Source organism: Piliocolobus tephrosceles, chromosome 3 (assembly GCF_002776525.5).
Source record: "Piliocolobus tephrosceles isolate RC106 chromosome 3, ASM277652v3, whole genome shotgun sequence".
In the NCBI taxonomy this organism is placed as follows: domain Eukaryota; kingdom Metazoa; phylum Chordata; class Mammalia; order Primates; family Cercopithecidae; genus Piliocolobus; species Piliocolobus tephrosceles.
Genome location: NC_045436.1, coordinates 79,659,718 through 79,678,697, shown reverse-complemented (window position 1 = coordinate 79,678,697; position 18,980 = coordinate 79,659,718). Strand labels below are relative to the sequence as shown.

At 39.3% G+C, this 18,980-nt stretch overlaps 1 long non-coding RNA gene across 1 annotated transcript in view; it reads right to left on the bottom strand.

Annotated features, from left to right (window-relative positions):
- Positions 1 to 18,438, bottom strand: part of LOC111547963 — an 81,741-nt gene extending 63,303 nt beyond the window's left edge. Inside the window, exon 1 of the long non-coding RNA XR_002733283.3 lies at positions 18,252 to 18,438. This is a non-coding gene — a long non-coding RNA (uncharacterized LOC111547963). The remainder of the gene's footprint in view (positions 1 to 18,251) is intronic.
- Between the last annotated feature and the right edge of the window lie 542 nt (positions 18,439 to 18,980).

Genomic DNA, 18,980 nt, shown 5'->3' with positions numbered 1-18,980 from the left:
CCATGAGAAGGTTTCTGTGAAAGGGAGCAAAGACAATGTGGCAGCTGGAAGGAGGCCTATGGGAAGCAGAGGAACTCTTTCTTAGCTATAGTGGGGGCAAAGCAGGAGAAGATGGGTGCAGATGCAGGGAGGATTGTATTACACTGGTAGGAAGAGCAGAGTCTCATGGAATGAGGCCATCACTGAGATTGAGGGCAGGGAGTGGGTTTGATCACTGATTCTTAAACATAGCTGTGCATTGGAGTCATCCAGCAGGTTTTAAATAGTGTTTATGCTCAAATCTCACTCCCAAGAGACTCTGATTTAATTGGTATGGGGTGAATCCTAGCATTCATGAGTTTCAAAAGCTCCCCACTTTTCACCTCCCCTCCATTCTCAGCCCCAGGATTCTGATATGCACCAAGTTTTGAGAAATGCCAGTTAATGCTTTTTGAGGATACAGAAGATATTAGGCACCAACTAGTTGCATAGATCCAGACTGCCACATAGGAAAAATAAAATCAAAGTCACTTCTTGCTTTCAAGGCACTGTAAATCTGTAGGCTATTCAAAAATCTAAAATCAGTCCAGGAAATATGAAAGTAATTTAGGAGCATTAGCAATTTAAAGTATATTAAAGAAATCAGGGTATAAACCATATTCAACGATGCAGAATCAAGGGGAATAAGAGATCAATTTTGGAGATTGTGGCTCAGGAAATGTTCACTAAAGGAGAGTGTTGAGCCATAGTTTGAAGAAGTAAAGTGCAAAATTTGACAGCTATCTGAAGCACATTGCAGACAGAGGAAGCAACAAAAGCTCTGTAAACAAAAGCAGGTGATCAAGGAAACTATGGAGAAAACACATTGCTGAGCAACTGAAGGATGGGAGTGGCAGAGAGAATTTTCACTCTATACCACTATTTTTTAGCCTTTTAAATGTTGAAACATTGACAACTTTAGCCTTTTTTAAGAATAAATCAATAAATAATGGCTTTTTAAATGGGAAAAGAATAATCTAGATTGAGACCATTAGAAACAGTGAAAAGTGAGAGTAAAGAGATACAGATGAGCCTGTTATAAAGACATTGAAAGTACTAGCAGTGTCCACAGGAGTATAATCTATTTTCTCTACCATTCACCTGAAAAGACAGAATAATAATTTATCTAAATAAGACCTAACATCACTGTAGTGAAATGATCCTTAGCAGGTACAAAGTAAAAAACCAATGTGGGCCAGACACGGTGGCTCACACCTATAATCCCAGCATTTTGGGAAGCTGAGGCAAGTGGATTACTTGAGGTCTGGAGTTTGAGACCAGTCTGATCAACATGGCGAGATCCCTGTCTCTACTAAAAATACAAAATTAGCCAGGCATGATGGTGCATGCCTGTATTCCCAGCTCCTTGGGAAGCTGAGGCAGGAGAATCACTTGAACCTGAGAGGCAGAGGTTGCAGTGAGCCTAGATCACACCACTGCACTCTAGCCTGGATAACAAGATCAAAATTCTGTCTCAAAACAAGCAAACAGCAACAACAACAACAACAAAAAACAATGTGGAAGTCCATCCTTGTGTGTCTAATTCTCCTACTGACGGAAATATTAGAGCCAGACCAAATGTGTTTCTTGTTGCTGTTTATTAGGAGAAATTTTTGCTTTTGTTTTCAAAGTACTTTGTAGCCCTTAAGCCATTAATTACGTTGAAGAGATATTCATATTGTTTCATGTGGCCTCTTTTTCCAAAGAGGGGATAAAGATAAAAGGTTATGTTTTCTTAAGTTCTCTCTTCATGACTCACAATTATGTTGTAAGAACAACTTTTCATTAATGCAGGATGTTTACGTGCCTTAAACAATTTCCAGAAAAGCTGAGTTCAAGTGCAAAACAACACTGAATATTGGCTGCAAATTGAATTATAAATTACTCAGAACCATCTAAGTCAGAGTTAATGTTGCTTGTGGCTTCTCAATATGGTACTCAATTTATCTGTAAGTTTTTGAAGAGGCGAAATTGTATTACGTGCTGAAATTAAAACAAACAAACAAACTTGAAATATTAAAGATACTGTATAAAACAGTAAAACTCGGGTGATTTTCTTCATTACAAAATTATTTCTTTACTCTGGTATCTTTTTAAAGGAAATTTTCAGTGTAGTTAACTACACCTGAAGAGACAGAATAATAGTTTTTCTAAGTAAGACCTAACATCACTGTAGTAAAATGATCCTTAACAGGAACAAAGTCAAAAACCAAAGTGGAACTCTGTCCTTGTTGAGCAGATCTGATTCACCTGCTGATGGAAATCTGTAGCGGCAGACCAAATGTGTTTCTCGTTGCTGTTTATTAGAGGGAATTTTGTAAATTACTTTTAATTATTTTTAAAAATCAGTGTAGATAATTTTTCACTTTTGTAAAATGAAAATAGTCATGAAATATTGCCAGCATTCATTCTTCATGCTAATAATACTTTATCTTGGTATGATGCATTTCAGTTGAAAAAGCACATGACTTAGCTCATGCAGTCTTCACAATAGTCCCATTCTGCCCAAGAGAAGTGGAATGCTCACATAGGTTGATTAGACCAATGTCTCTTAGCTGGGAAGCATAAATGTCAAATCCAGTTTGTTCTGAATTTAATTTTCCTCTTTTTTTCCACTGCTGCATCTTTGCTTCTTACCTTTTGTGGTTCATGTTCAAGTTATCTGTATGTTATTTTAGTACAGCCCAACAAAACAAAATTTCCAGTCAAAATATTTACATATGTAGATAAACTTATCTATTAAAGACAGCTCAGCACAACTTCAAACAATAAAGTATCATTTATGTGGTGAAGCCAGAGTGGCTAAGAAGTGAAGCTTGGTTTGTTTAAATAGGATATTGGGGTTGGTCTTTTTCCTTTTTTTTTTTTTTTAACTTAAGGGTAAAAACTATGATATGAAAAGGTCACAAACAAGGGCAAACTGCATGACTACAAAGCAAAGTTTACCATTTTTTTCTTCCTACACAGAGACAGCATCTGCAGCAATTTCATTACCAATTTTTTCTTTTTGAACTCTACTGAAAACTTCAAATAAGCACTAATGTCAATAATTATAAATATTTTGCCATATTGTTTATGCTTCCTGCATTTAAAAAATTTTTGGAGCATTTTAAAGAAAATTTCAGAAATCATTTTATATTTCCCTGAAATATTTTAATGTGCTTTCTTTAAAAGTAATAAAACAAAGGACATTTTCTTACATAAACAAATGCCACTGTTTTCTCTAACAGCATTAACAATTATTGCTTCATATTACCTAGTTCTAAGTCTGTATTCAAATTTCCCCAATCATGTAAAATTTAATTAAAAAACAACCACTTAAAAAAACAACCACTACCACTAATTAGAAGTTTAATGACATCAGCTTCCAAACAAGGTTCACACATTTTACTGGGTTGTTCTATCTCGCAATTCTTTTTAAATATCTCTTAATTTAGAACAGTTTTCTCCTCTTTTTTCTCCTCCCCTGAATTCTATTGCCTTATTGAAAAAAGTAGGTCAATTTTACACATTGTGGATATGGTTAATGATTCTTTGCGTTGTCTGCTTGGTGGCTTTTTATTTTCAGTGCCAAGAAATTAGTCCTGAAGACTTGAACAGATATGGGTTCAATTGTTTTTTTTAAGAATACTTCATAGGTGGGATTGTGTAGTTCGTTTTCATGTTGATTACATCAAGAGGCATGTGGTGTATCTGGTTGTTTTAGTTTTACAATACTAAGATTGATGGGGGGGTAACAGCCATATACCTTCATTGTAAATTTCCTAACCTTTCATCTAATGATTTTACAATAGATTAATGACCTTTAAATGATTCATGTGAAGGTTTAAAAATTGAGATTTAAAAAAAATTATATTATTTATTCTGCATATATTAACTGACATTCTGTTGTTCAGAGAAATTTTTCTCATCAGTTAGTTCAGTATAAACTGAAACATAATTCACAGCATACAGACAGGATAAATGCTTATTTTTTCACCTTTATTTGTATCTATTTATTTGAGACAAGATCTCACTCTGTCACATGGCTCACTGCAGCCTCAACCTCCTTGGCTCAAGCAATCCTCCTGCCACCTCAGCCTCCACAGCAGATGGGACTACAGGCATGTGCCACTATGTCCAGCTAATTTTTTTTTAATTTTTTTTTTTTAGAGAAGAGATCTCACTATGTTGCCCAGGCTGATCTCTTAACTCTTGGGCTTAACCAACCTCCTACTTCAGCCTCCCTAAGTGTTGGAATTACAGGCAGGAGCTACCTTGCCTAGCCTACTTCTTCACCTTGAATTATCAGTCTTGAGATATGAGTAATGAGTTGGTGCTGTGGACACTTCCAACAGCATCCAACAAATTTTTTTCTCTCTCTCTCCTCCTCTCCTTCTACCTTCTTCTTTCTCCTCCCTACTCTTCTCTCTGAACTCTCTTTTTTCTCTTCAATTTGAACGCATTACTTTTTAAAAATCCAATAGGTTTGACTCAAACTTGTGTTCATTATTGTTTTTGTTGCTCAGTGTGCTCCAATTTGGCCAGTGAAAGAGTCTTCAAACTTGTCCTCTGTCCTCTCTGCCCTTCCATTCACTGTAATAATTTTTATTACCTTTTCATTTATCCATCCACTATTGTTGTTTTGTAAATATGACCATTTATGCAATATTTTATCCCTCACATAACTTAATACATAACCTTTGCTGTACTTATTTCTTTCACTTAATAATACATCCTGGAGATCACTCCATATTTGTATGTAAATATTTTTCTCATTACTTTTCAGTGCTCCATCCTACGTCATTGTGTCAATGTACCATATTTTATTCACTAAGCTATCTATCAATGATCATATGATAGTTCTTTCCAATCACTTGCTGTTGCAAATGCCACAATAAGTAACCTTGTGAATAATTTTCTTTTTATTTTTGCAAAGCACAGCCTTTTTAAAAGTAAAGAATGATTAAAATAAGGGTTATTTAGGAGAAAACGTTTGCCGAAACTACTTCTATTATATACTATTAGCAAATAAGACTAGTGTCCTAATAATGAATTATTACATAGATGTAAATCTCTTTAAAATGTCTTTACATTGATTGTGTTGTGACTGCAGACCAGGCATACTAGTTAAAGAAGGCTAACTACTGCAAAAAAAAAAAAAAAAAAAAGGAATTGTGATAGCTTAACACAATGTAAGTGTCAGTGTTCCTGACTGTCAGGTATCCTTTCATGTGATCGATCTTGTAAATTTAACCTCTTCTATGCTGTGGAGTCATATGTGTACAACTCTCAAATACAGAAAAAGAAGGCATAGAAGGCACACCTACTTTTCAAAAGCCTCCATGTTGAAATAACATGTGTCACTTCTAGAAACACTGACAAGAATCCATCACATGGCCAGCTCAGGAAGAAGAAATGAGTCTGGTGAACAGTAAGCCAGTCTCAGCCATTCAGGGTTTTGATTGCCTACTTCATAGTCTTCAGTGTTTTTACCCCAATGTTTATATACATATTTATAATCCATAATCCATATGAAGATCATGTTAAGTGCAATGGTGCCTTCTCCATTCCAAGTAGGTTTTGCAAATGTAAGAAGCAAATGGAGTGAGGAAGCTAATGGCAGCTACAATTTTAAAAATGAATGAGCCAGGCACAGTGACTCATGCCTGTAATCCCAGCACTTTAGGAGGCCAAGGCGGGCGGATCACTTGAGGTCAGGAATTCGAGACCAGCCTGGCCAACATGGTGAAACCCTATCTCTAATAAAAATACAAAACTTAAGACGGGTGTGATGGTGGACACCTGTAATCCCAGCTACTTGGGAGGCTGAGGCAGGAGAATCACTTGAACCTGGGAGGCGGAGGTTTCAGTGAGCTGAGATCGCGCCATTGCACTCCAGCCCAGGCAACAAGAGTGAAACGCTGTCTCAAAAAAAAAAAAAAAAAGACTACATTTTTACATTAGCTATCATTCAGAACAAATTCCAGCATGTAGGGGTGACTTGGGGAGATCTGGCCACTCCAAAATATGCAGTCTGAATAAAAATGTTGCTTGTTTATAACTGCAGTTTCGAATTATGTCTCTGAGCATTGTAGGACAAATTGCCACAGCCAACCAATAACAGAGCTGCAATATTTCAGATACTAGTCATCTGGAATTTTCAACACATCTTTGGAAATTTAACTGTAGTTTGGACCAGGCGCGGTGGCTCATGCCTGTAATCCCAGCACTTTGGGAAGCCGAGGCAGGCGGATCACTTGAGGTCAGGAGTTTGAGACCAGCCTGACCAACATGGTGAAACCCCATCTCCACAAAAATAGAAAAATTAGCGGGGCGTGGTGGCAAGTAGCTGTAGTCTCAGCTACTTGGGAGGCTGAGGCAAAAGAATCGTTTGGACCCAGGAGGTGGAGGTTGCAGTGAGCTGAGATCACGCCACTGCACTCCAGTCTGGGTGACAAAGCAAGACTCTGTCTCAAAAAAAAAAAAAAAAAAAAAAAAAAACTGTAGTTTGAACTATCCATAAAGAATGTTTATAAGCCAATTTAGAAAACACAAAATGTAGAAATTTCCAAACATACATTTTTTAAATTCTTGAGCTTTGATAAATTTTCAAATAATGCTATTATAAATCTTTTTTTTTTTAAAGCAAATGTACTAGTATTTGTTTCTGACACCTCTGATTAGCAGCCACTTGGAGTTTTACATATATTCATATGTAAAAGTATTATAAATTTGTTATATGTTTATATTTATACATCTCATATATGTATACACTCCATTTATTTTTAAGTGCGGTATAATTCATAATATTCATTAATTTGAGGAAACCCTTTCTGCAAATGAGTAGTTTTACTACACTGCAAAATCAGTGATATGAAACAAGTACTTCTACATTATAACATACAATAACACTTATTTACCAGACTTTCTCCTCTCCCTACACATTTTGTAAAATTCCTGAATTGTCAGCTTAGCTGGGGGAAAAAAGTGACTTGTTTTACTTTTTAGAATTAAGTTGAATATACTGTTTTGGTTTTAAAACAGGAAAAAATGGCTGGGCACAGTGGCTCACACCTGTAATCCCAGCACTTTGGGAGGCTGAGGCCGGAGGATCACAAGGTCAGGAGTTTGAGACCAGCCTTGCCAACATGGTGAAACCCTGTCCCTACTAAAAATACAAAAATTAGCTGAGCATGGTGGTGCCTACCCAGCTACTTGGTAGTACTTAGTAATCCCAGCTACTTAGTAATCCCAGCTACTTGGAAGGCTGAGGCAGGAGAATCGCTTGAACCCGGGAGGGGGAGGTTGCAGTGAGCCAAGATTGCGCCACTGTACTCCAACCTGAGACAGAGCGAGACTCCGTCTCAAAAAAAACAAACAAAAAAACTAAACAAAGAGCCAGTATGTAAAGTTTTATATCTTGTGGTGAAACATGAGAAGTCACCTGGACAGCTCTTGCCTGGAGATGTTAGACTAATCTATTAATGGAGGAAGAGATTGTCTGTATTTCCTGCTGAGAATCTGAGCAGTACAGAAGGATTATGGAAGAAATGACTATTTCACAAACTATGAGGACAGTAGGAAACAATGAAAACAATATTCATCTAGAAAGAATGTCATTGATGTCTTAAAAGTTGTTCAATAATAGAGTTTATATATTTCATTAAAGACAAAGAAAATCACAGGTATGTAGACACATAAGCACTAATTAAATCCTCTTCTGAGAAGTGTTTCATTTAGAAGTAAGAAGTTATAGAAAGAGCATGGAGGAGCTGAATCTGGTCATTGTATGCCTGAATGTCCCCTAAATCTGTTTTTTCATCTTTAAAAATAAAGATAAGCTCTGCTCATGTCTACGTTGGATATTTTCAGGTTGAAATGAATCCTTAGGAAGTCTTTTAGAGCAGTTGATCTTCAATATCATGTCTTAAATATCCTAAATCTGCTGACTCACTAATCATTATCTGATAACCATGTATCTATTCCTATGCACAAAAGCACTGCTCTTTCTCCTCTGCTTGGGCACTAACAATATTAAATTCCAATAACAGTAATTCAATAACAATAGATACAATATTTACCAAGATAATTCTCAGATGCATTGACAGCTGTGTTTGTTTCCACTAGGTTATGCTGAGATAACCAATGACTGTAAACTCCTCTACCCCCTCATTCCACTATAAAACAGAGTTAAGAAAGTCTAAGGGTGTAGAAAAGCCTTTACTTTAAAATACTTTATTTCAGTAGTTTTGGGGAACAGGTGGTTTTTGGTTACATGAATAAGTTCCTTAGTGGTAGTTTCTGAGATTTTAGTGCACTTGTCGCCCGAGCAGTGTACACTGTGCCCACCAATGTATAGTATTTTATCCCACATCCCCTCTAACCCTTCCCCCCAAGTCCCCAGTGTCCATTATATTATTCTTACACCTTTGCATCCTCATAGCTTAGCTCCCATTTATAAATGAGAATGTATGATGCTTGGTATTTTATTACTGAGTTACTTCACGTGGTATAATTGGCTCCAGCTCCATCCAGGTTGCTGCGAATGCCACTATTTTGTTCCTTTTTATGGCTGAGTAGTATTCATGGTATATATACATATACCATATTTTCCTTAGCCACTTGTTGGTCGATGGGCATTTAGGAGGGTTTCATAGTTTTGCAGTTGGGAATTGTGCTGCTATAAACATACATGTTTCTTTTTCACATAATGACTCTTTTTCCTTTGGGTAGATACCCAGAAGTGGGATGGCTCAATCAAACGGCAGTTCAAATTTTAGTTCTTTAAGGCATCTCCATACTGTTTTCCATAGCGATTGTACTAATTAACATTCCCACCAGTAGTGTAAAAGAGTTCCCTTTTCACAACATCCACACCAACAGCTATTATTTTTGATTTTTTAAATTATGGCCATTCTTGCAGGAGTGAGGTGGTATCTCACTGTGGTTTCAATTTGCATTTCCCTGATAATTAGTGATGTTGAGCATTTTTTCATATGTTTGTTGACTGTTTCTGTATCTTATTTTGAGAACTGCCTATTCATGTCTTTTGATTAAGTTATTTGGTTTTTTTCTTGGTGATTTGTTTGAGTTCCTTATAGATTCTGGATATTAGTCCTTTGTCAGATGCATAGTTTGCAAATTTTTTTTCACACTATGTGGGTTGTCTGTTTACTGTGCAATTATTTCTTTTACTGTGCAAATGCTTTTTAGTTTAATATTAGGTCCCACTTATTTACTTTTGTTTTTGTTGCATTTGCTTTTGAGTACTTAGTCGTGAATTCTTCATCTAAGACAATGTCTAGAAGAGTTTTCTAATGTTGTCTTCTAGAAATTTTATGATTTCAAGTCTTAGATTTAAGTATTTGATCCACCATAAGTTGATTTTTTAATAAGGTGAGAGATGAGGACCCAGTTTCATTTTTCTACATGTGGCTTGCCAGTTATCCCAGGACCATTTATTGAAAGAAAAGCCTTTGGACTCTTCTCTGAGCATGACCATCCTATTGAAAGGACTGGGGAGTCAAATACACTGGGTATTTGACTCCCCAGTCCTTTCAATAGGATGGTCACACCTTTTATATGGTTTCTGCCCTGAGGCTCAATCTGTGGAGGGATGTGAAGTATATGTTGTATAACTTTACATTCTATTTTGTGGTGCCTCCCTTTTAGGACAAAGGTGGCATTTAGACTCCTTTCAATACTAAGAAAGCTGTATGGAATTTCAAACGTAAAGAATTCAGCCAATGAGTTTTTCTCAGTTATGATTCTTTCGTAACATTGGGCATAAGAAATGTACGTAACAAGCAAGAGTTCTGGTAATACCCAGTTTAGTCACAGAACCCATGGCAACATCTCATCTTTGGTAAACAGTCAAGCATTACAGATCAAAAACAGATTTGATGTTCATTATGCAAAGCTAGCAGTGCACATGCAGAAATGTGGTGAACACCATCTTGTTAGATATTACCACTAAAGAAGAGTTTTCTAGTTTAGTATAAAGTCATTGTGCCCACTGTGAAATCACTTCACTTTTCTGGGTCTTTTGCTTCAGCTGTCATTTAACTTTCTTTTTTTTAAAAAAAAAAATTCAAATTATTTATTCATTTATTATTATACTTCAAGTTCTAGAGTACATGTGCACAATGTGCAGGTTTGTTACATATGTATACATGTGTCATGTTGGTGTGCTGCACCCAGTAACTCGCCATTTACATTAGGTATTTCTCTTAATGCTATCCCTCCCCACCCCCCACCCCATGACAGGTCCTAGTATGTGATGTTCCCCACCCTGTGTCCAAGAGTTCTCATTGTTTAATTCCCACCTGTGAGTAAGAACATGTGGTGTTTGGTTTTCTGTCCTTGCGATCATTTGCTCAGAATGATGGTTTCCAGCTTCATCCATGTCCCTGCAAAGGACATGAGCTCATTCTTTTTTATGACTGCATAGTATTCCATGGTGTATATGTGCCACATTTTCTTAATTTAGTCTATCATTTGGGTTGGTTCCAAGTGTTTGCTATTGTGAATAGTGCCACAATAAACATACATGTGCATGTGTCCTTATAGTAGCATGATTTATAATCCTTTGGGTATATACCCAGTAATGGGATCACTGGGTCAAAAGGTATTTCTAGTTCTAGATCCTTGAGGAATTGCCACACTGTCTTCCCCAATGGTTGAACTAGTTTACACTCCCACTAACAGTGTAAAAGTGTTCCTATTTCTCCACATCCTCTCCAGCACCTATTGTTTCCTGACTTTTTAATGATTGCTTTATCTTATTGCCAACATACTTGGTAGGAAATTCCACTTGGATTTCCCTAATGTCAACTTACAGTCAGTATTTCACAACTTTCCTGACTTACCTCTTTCTCTACCCCTCTTAATTTGCATCTATCCTTTTACCTTCCCTATTCCTACAGATGATTTTGTTACTTTATATCCCAGACCACCAACCTCAAAAACCTGGCTCTTTTCTCTTATCGCTTAGTATCCACCATTCCCCCTACATCTTCCTAAATAGCATACTTAGTCACAAAATCTTAGTGCTTTTTCTTTCAAGATGTTTTACAACCTTCACTTGGTTTCAGTGTTACATAAGTTTTAGGTTGTATTGGTAAATTTTCATGCTGCTAATAAAGACATACCTGAGACCGGGCAATTTACAAAAGAAAGAGGTTTAATTGGACTTACAGTTCCACGTGGCTGGGGAAGCCTCACAATCCTGGCAGAAGGCAAGGAGGAACAAGTGCCATCTTTCATGGATGGCAGCAGGCAAAGAGAGAATGAGTTTGTGCAGGAAAACTCTTGTTTTTAAAACCATCAGATCTCGACCAGGTGTGGTGGTTCACACCTGTAATCCCAGCACTTTGGGAGGCTGAGGCAGGAGGATCACCTGAGGTCAGGAGTTTGAGACCAGCCTGGCCAACATGATGAAACCCCATCTCTACTAAAAATACAAAAAAAAAAAAAGAAAAAGGTTGGGTGTGGTGGTGCATGCCTGTAGTCCCAGCTACTCTGGGAGGCTGAGGGAGGAGAATCATTTGAACTTGGGAGGCAGAGGTTGCAGCAAGCTGAGATCGTGCCACTGCATTCCATGGTGGGTGACAGAGGGAGATTCTGTCTCAGAAAAAGCAAAACATAACAAAATAATGAAACCATCAGATCTCGTGGGTCGTATTCACTATCATGAGAACAGCACGTGAAAGACTTGCCTCCATGATTCAATTACTTCCCACCTGGTACCTTCCACAACACATGGCAATTCAAGATGAGATTTGGGTGGGGACACTGCAAAACCATATCATAGGCTTTATACCTAAGTGATATCAACTTTATCAGCCTTCTAACAAAATTTTTCTCTTTTCTGATTTGCCCTGTAACCCATATTAGATTAGTATCCTAAAAGTGAGGAACCCTGTATTCTTTCTTTCTCAGAAATATTAATTGGTTCCTCAGTCTCTCGGGGTAAAGTCTGCTATCTTTCTCCAAGTATTTAGGGTACTGACTCATTATAATAGTTAGGATTGGGTTCAGCTGCAAGTGACAGATGACCCAAAATAAAAGGGGCTCAAACAAAATAGATGCCCATGTTCAGAGAGATCCAGGGTAGGTTTGACACTCCATAGTATCAAAGACCCTTGCTCCATTTATCTTGTTATTCCCTCATGTGTGGCCTATATTCCTAAGTTCATTTCACGGTTCAAGATGACTCTCCAATTCTGTCTTCAATCCAGTCAGCAAAAATAAGAAATCGGTTTGCCTTATTTAAGGAAACTTCCTGGATGTTGCATCCACCACTGCAATTTACACCTTTTGGTCAAAACTTATTTTCAAGACCAAATTTAGCTTTATTCTGATGAACATTAGCTATGGTTGGAATGTTTTTGTCCCCTTCAAAAATTATTTTATAACTTAGTTCACAATGCAAAAGTGTTGGCAGGTGTGGCCATCTGGAGGAGACTGAGTCATAGGCCCACCCTCATGAATGAGATTAGGTGCCCTCATAAAAGGTCTTCATGGAGAGGGTTCATCCCTTTTCAACTTTCTTTGTCTTCCACAATGTAAGGACACAATGTTCTCCACTCCAGAAGATACAGCATCAAGGCTCCATCTTCGAAGGAGAGAGCAGCCCTCAACCAGACAGCCAAACCTGCCAGTGCTTTGATCTTGGACTTCCTAGACCCTAGAACTGTGAGAAATAAATTTCTGTTCTTTATAAACTATGCAGTCTCAGGTATTTCATCACAGTAGCACAAAACAGACTAAAACACCATGTGTCCAGCTAAAAATTGGAAGTTTTATGACTGAGGTTGATAGAAAAATGGACATATGATTATAAAAAGAAATCTCTGCCATATCTACCTTCTAACTGCTACTTCTTACACCAATTCACCATTCCAGTCAAAAGCTCTCCTTAGTCCATTTAAACATAAACTCTTCAAAATGCTCCAGCCTGCAGTTGTCTCTGTCCTTTAAACTAGAGGTACTGTTGATTTGGCAGCCAATTAGGGACTTATTTTGTAACAACCTTCTTATTTATTTATTTATTTTGAGGCAGTCTTACTCTGTCACTCAGGCTGGAGTGCAGTTGCATGATCTCTGTTCAGTGCAACCTTGGCCTCCTGGCTTCCAGCAATTTTCATGTCTTAGTCTCCGGAGTAGCTGGGATTACAGGCATGCACTGCCATGCTCCGTTAATTTTTGCATTTTTAAAAGAGACAGGGTTTCACCATGTTGGCCAGGCTGGTATCGAACCTCTGGCCTCAAGCAATCCACCCACCTTGGCCTCCCAAAGTTCTGGCATTACAGGTGTAAACCACCACACCCAGCCTGTAACAGCCTTCTTAATGTGGTTTTAATGATTAAGACATTGTTTGAATTTTCCTCCTGTTTAATCTTCTTAGCTAGATTAAGGGAGGCTCCTAAGCACTATATATCCCATCTCCCAACTGCTATTGCTTGGCGTATTGCCTGGAAAGTAGAATGACTTGATGGATATGCTCTATTTTACCTAACAGGCTGACAGCACCAATCTAGTGCTATCATATACTCTATTATTAGGGAATGGTTATATATCATGCAGTATAATGTATGGTATTGCCTTCCATCTCAGTTGCATATATAGAGACAAAAGAAGACAACACAGTAATAAAAATCTGTTAAATCTCTACAACAATTTCCTTGGTCACTATGTTAGAAATATGCAATAGGGGCATTACTGGGTGTTTTTATAATTTAGCTGTGGAGATAAGTGTCACAAAATACTAATACAATCATCCCTCTGTATCTGTGGGGTATTGGTTCTAGGATCTGTCCCCACCCCCTGCTGCTTGGATTCCCAAATTCATGAGTGCTCAATCCCTTCCATAAAATGGCATAGTAGTATTTGCATATAACCTATGCACACTGTATGCTTTTGATCATCTCTCGATTACTTATAATATCCATTACAATGCCTATGCTATGTAAATAGTTGATAACACTATATGGTTTAGGAAATTACTGGAAAAAATGTCTGTATATGTTTAGTACAGATGCAACCATACTTTTTAAAATTTTAAAATAAAGAGAGAGAAAGTCAGGGTCTTGCTTTGTTACCCAGGCTGGAGTGCAGTGGTACGATCATGGCTTACTGCAGCCTTGAACTTCTAGGCTCAAGGGATCCTCCTGCCTCAGGCTCCCTAGGAACTGGGAGTACAGGTATGTACCACTATGCCTGGCTAATTGAAAAAAAAAAAATTTAGAGACAGGGAATTGCTATGTTGCCCAGGCTGGTCTTGAACTCCTGGTTTCATGAGATCCTTTCACCTCAGCCTCCCAAATTGTTGGGATTACAGGTATGAACCTCCACACCCGAAACGCAGCTTATTATTATTATTATTTTTTCTCGAGACCGAGTCTCACTCTGTCACCCAGGCTGGAGTGCAGTGGCACGATCTCTGCTCACTGCAGCCTCTGCCTCCCAAGTTCAAGCAATTCTCATGCCTCAGCCTCCAGAGTAAAAGGGATTACAGGTGTACGCCACCACACATGGCTAATTTTAGTATTTTCATTAGAGACAGGGTTTCATCATATTGATCAGGCTGGTCTCAAACTCCTGGCCTCAAGTGATCCACCTGCCTTGGCCTCCCAAAGCGATGGGATTACAGGTGTAAGCCATCATGCCTGGCCACATCCAGCTTATGTTGTGAATATTTTTGATCCTCAATTGGTTGAATCCACAGATGTAAAACACAGGGATACAGAGAAGGAGGACCCACTGCATAGACAAATACACTATTATTTAGGAAAACAATTTCAACACATGGACTCCCTTCTCCTGCCCCGAAAATCCTAAAGATAAATATTGATATTGATAATAGATAATAAAAGGATAATATGATAAGAATCTTGATTTTTTAAAATTTTAAAACAATAAATTTCCAAAAATTCTGAGGACTAATGTATGGAAAAAGTAAGTTAGTGCTATATTAAAATGCGTATTGGGTCCCATGATCTTTGTTCTTCCTGAAATGGCAGTGGATACGGGTTGAGCAGATTCTGCTGATCTTTGTAATATATTCCCTGCATTTGTGAATTGTTACCTGTGTGCAATCTGTGATCATGAGAAGTGCAAAGCTGGGCAATTTGGAATTTAAATCGATGGCTTTGGTTTTATCGACACTGAATTAAACACACAGGCTTCTCAACCTAAACAGAATTAAGGAAGGACTATGGCTTTGGTGCCAAAAATATTATTACATCACTTTACATATTCTTCACACTTAATGAAGCTCTTTCACAATTCTATCAAGTTAGTTTATCTGGTGTTATGAATCCCTATTTAATAAATGAAGAAACAGTGCTTCAGTGTTTAACATACTTCAGGCCATATAGCAAGTAAGTGGCTACCCAAACTCAACCCTAATTCTTTTACTCTAGGTCAATATTTTGCATAATACCACACTGGAACTCACTTATTCACAGCTGTGTGAATCCTTGAAGGCACATATTTTTCCTGGATGCCCTAGGTAGAGAGAACTAAGATTCTAATGTGGATTTCCTGATGAGAAGAATTTTGCCATTATCAATCTAAGCTAATATCCTCGGAAATAACTGGGGAACTTATTCATATTTTCTTAAAAACAGGTTTTTAAAGCAAGATGTAGTTGAGAAATTTGTAATTCCCAAGTGTAAGAGTCTCAAATTCTCTACATAAAAAGACAAGAACAACAGTAGTTAATACACATGCTAGTGTTTCAGAGGAGATAGTAACTAGTTGTGGAAAATCTAGATTAGTTAGGAAAACGCTATTAAGGAAAGAGTCAATAATAGTGGGTTCGCCTACCTCCTATTAGGATTGTTTTTGTTTTGTTTTTTTTTGAGACAGGGTCTCAGTTTATCACACAGACTGGATTTCAGTGGCACAATCATGGCTCAACCTAATGGGCTCAAGTGGTCCTCCCACCTCAGCCTCCCGAGTACATGGGGCCACAGGCAGGGGCCACCATGCATGGCTAATTTTTGTATTTTTAATAGAGATGGGTCTCACTATGTTGCCCAAACTGGTCATGAACACCTGGGCTGAAGTGATCCTCTTGCCCTGACATCCCATATTTTTTATGGCAAGAGAACTAATTGGGTATGGCATTAAACAAGAATAATTACATAGCTCTGGCTAGGTATATTATATACATGTATTACCATTAACACAAGAACTGGAAAGATAAATAAAAAATATTAACATATTTGCATCATACCTTTTCCGGGGGGCAGGAAAGAGTAGGAAACCATCGCACCACTCTGAGAAAAGTGCAGAAAGTAATACTGTCCTGTTCTCTGAAGGAAAGATATTGAGTTATTAAACCAATTTTGGATTTTAGTTTGGATGTTGGATGACTTGGTTGTATAAACTTTGGGCAGGTTTCAAGCTTGCTGCTTCCACATCGAAGAAAGAAAATACACCAAATAGCAAAAAAGATTTAGAAATAAAAGATACTTTATATCATCCCTCTCCAGCATCCAATGTAGAAAATAATAGCAGTTATTTACTGAAGGCTAACTATGTGCCAAACACATGCTATCATGTACATTGCATACCTTTTCCCTTAATCTTTCAACCATGTGAAAATAGATGATACTATCTTTTCACAGAAGAGGAACTCCAAGCTCCGAAAGATTAGTAACTAAGATGACACAGTGAGGAGGAGGCAGAACAGAATCCATCTCTACTTGCTTTTGAGTTCATCCTCTAACCACTATTCAGCGAGGCAACAGTAATTTCCTTTTGTTGGGCTTCACAGCAAAGAGCTGGCAGAGTATTATCTAAACTAGACATGGCATTAATGTTGGTTTGTTATATATCACAAAGCTTCCCTGGAGCTATCGTTAAGTATCATATCAGGTTTTGTAGCTTAATATATCATCATTATGTCATCAGTAGGAAAACGGTTCATGAACTCTTGCTATTGACATCGTAAGAGTTCCTTGGTTCCAAGAAATAATAAACCTCAACGCCAAAATCGTTGGGAAGTTCTTCTCTAGAATTTATCTCACAGAAATTGGGAGGTCCTCTGATTCAATAAAATCTTTCCAATTGAAACCCAATCTAAAGTACTTCAGAGTATATGTTTGTTGTTGTTGTTTTTGAGAAGGAGTCTCGCTCTGTTGCCCAGGCTGCAGTGGCGCCGATCTTGGCTCACCACAACCTCTGCCTCCTGGGATCAAGCGATTCTCCCGCCTCAGCCTCCTGAGTAGCTGGGATTGCAGGCGAGCGCCACCACGCCTGGCTAATTTTTGTATTTTTAGTAGAGATGGGGTTTCACCATGTTGGCCAGGCTGGTCCTGAACTCCTGACCTCGTGATCTGCCCGCCTCAGCCTCCCAAAGTGCTGGGATTACAGGTGTGAGCCACCACACCTGGCCTAGAGCATATGTTTCAAAACGTTCATCACATTGAAACTATTCAGTTATGTTAAAAAGTATAATACACTAAAACACTACAAATGAGATTGAGACACTACTGTCCCCAAGCAGCTGGAGATATACGTAGGTGTTAATAATCTACTAGTTGGAAGGATAGTACTGTGTGTACAGTATCATTATTTTAACCTCATCATTTGCAATTGATTGCATTGTACCGACCCTCTGTAACTGCCTGTGAATCATGTCAGAGTTACTCTGTCGACATTTGCCGAACATTTGTCATGTGGCAAAATATTTATTGTAGAAAAGTTGACACATAATAGCTCTGAGGTTTCACTAAATGAGCTTTGCACATCAGGCTACAGGTACAACCCATTGATGCGTAGTCTCCAAAAAATATGGTTTATGATTTAAGAATACTGCCTCGCCAGAAGCTCCCTAAGTGTAAACAAAAAGGGTTTCGTGACCAGTGAGGTGACTTGGCTTCACCGTTTGCTGTCACAGAACTATCCCGTGGGGGATTTTATTAGTAGTGAGGGAGAGGTGGAAGACCCGGCTGAAAATAAAGTGGGAGCAACCAGTCCTGATCTGTTGGTGGCTGGGGATTCGCCTAGAGAGAAGAAACACGGAATCTTTACTAAGGCTGTGGAAGGCGTCAGGGCAAACCTCAGACTCCTCTCACTGGACGCGTTCGCGCCACCTGTCAGACTGGAGGAGCCGCCAGGGATTGAGAGGGTCGGGAGAGGGTGCCCGGGGCCCCGGAAGGCGGCTGCAGGTCGCAGGTCTCCGCCGGAGAGGCGCTGGGGGTGGGGTTGGGAGCGGTGGGGGCGGCGTGCTAGATACCGAGGAGACTTCACGTGGTCTCCAGAGCCCTGCTAGGGTACCCGGGGCGCTACCGCGCGCCCCTCCCCTGAGGTCTCAGCTCCTCCTCCCAGGCACGTGACCGCAGCTGGCTGCTAACTGCGCTCCCGCAGAGTAGCTCGCTCTGTTTCTTCCCTCCCGCCGCGGTGCCCTTCTTCTCCCCCGTTCCCATCCCTCCGCCCTCCCCCGCCTCGCTCCTCACGTCCCAATCGCGGCTTGAGTTTAGAAGCGCCCGCCCCTCCACCCTTTTCTTTGCTTGCTCATTGGCTGAAGTCTCAAGGACGCGTCCCGAGGGCGGGTGGCAGCCATTGGTGGGATGAGCAATCCGAGTTCCCGGATGAGGGAACATTCTGCAGTATAAAGGGAGCAGGGAAGGCGGGAGACAGCGCAGTTTGAATCGCGGTGCGACGAAGGAGTAGGTGGTGGGATCTCACCGTGGGTCCGATTAGCCTTTTCTCTGCCTTGCTTGCTTGAGCTTCAGCAGAATTCGAAATGGTAAACTTCGCAGAGACGCTCGATGACTTCGCGGGTTTTTGCCGGCGGGAGAAAAACCCGTTACACGGGGGATGGGGGTGAAGTGGCGACGGTTGGGAACGCGCGGAGACAGGATTTAGAAGAGCGGGGGGAGGTGTTTTGTCGGCTGCTAGCGGAGCAGCCTCGGATCTCGCGGCGGGCGGCGACGGTTGGGTGGCGCGCGCAGCGCCACTGGGG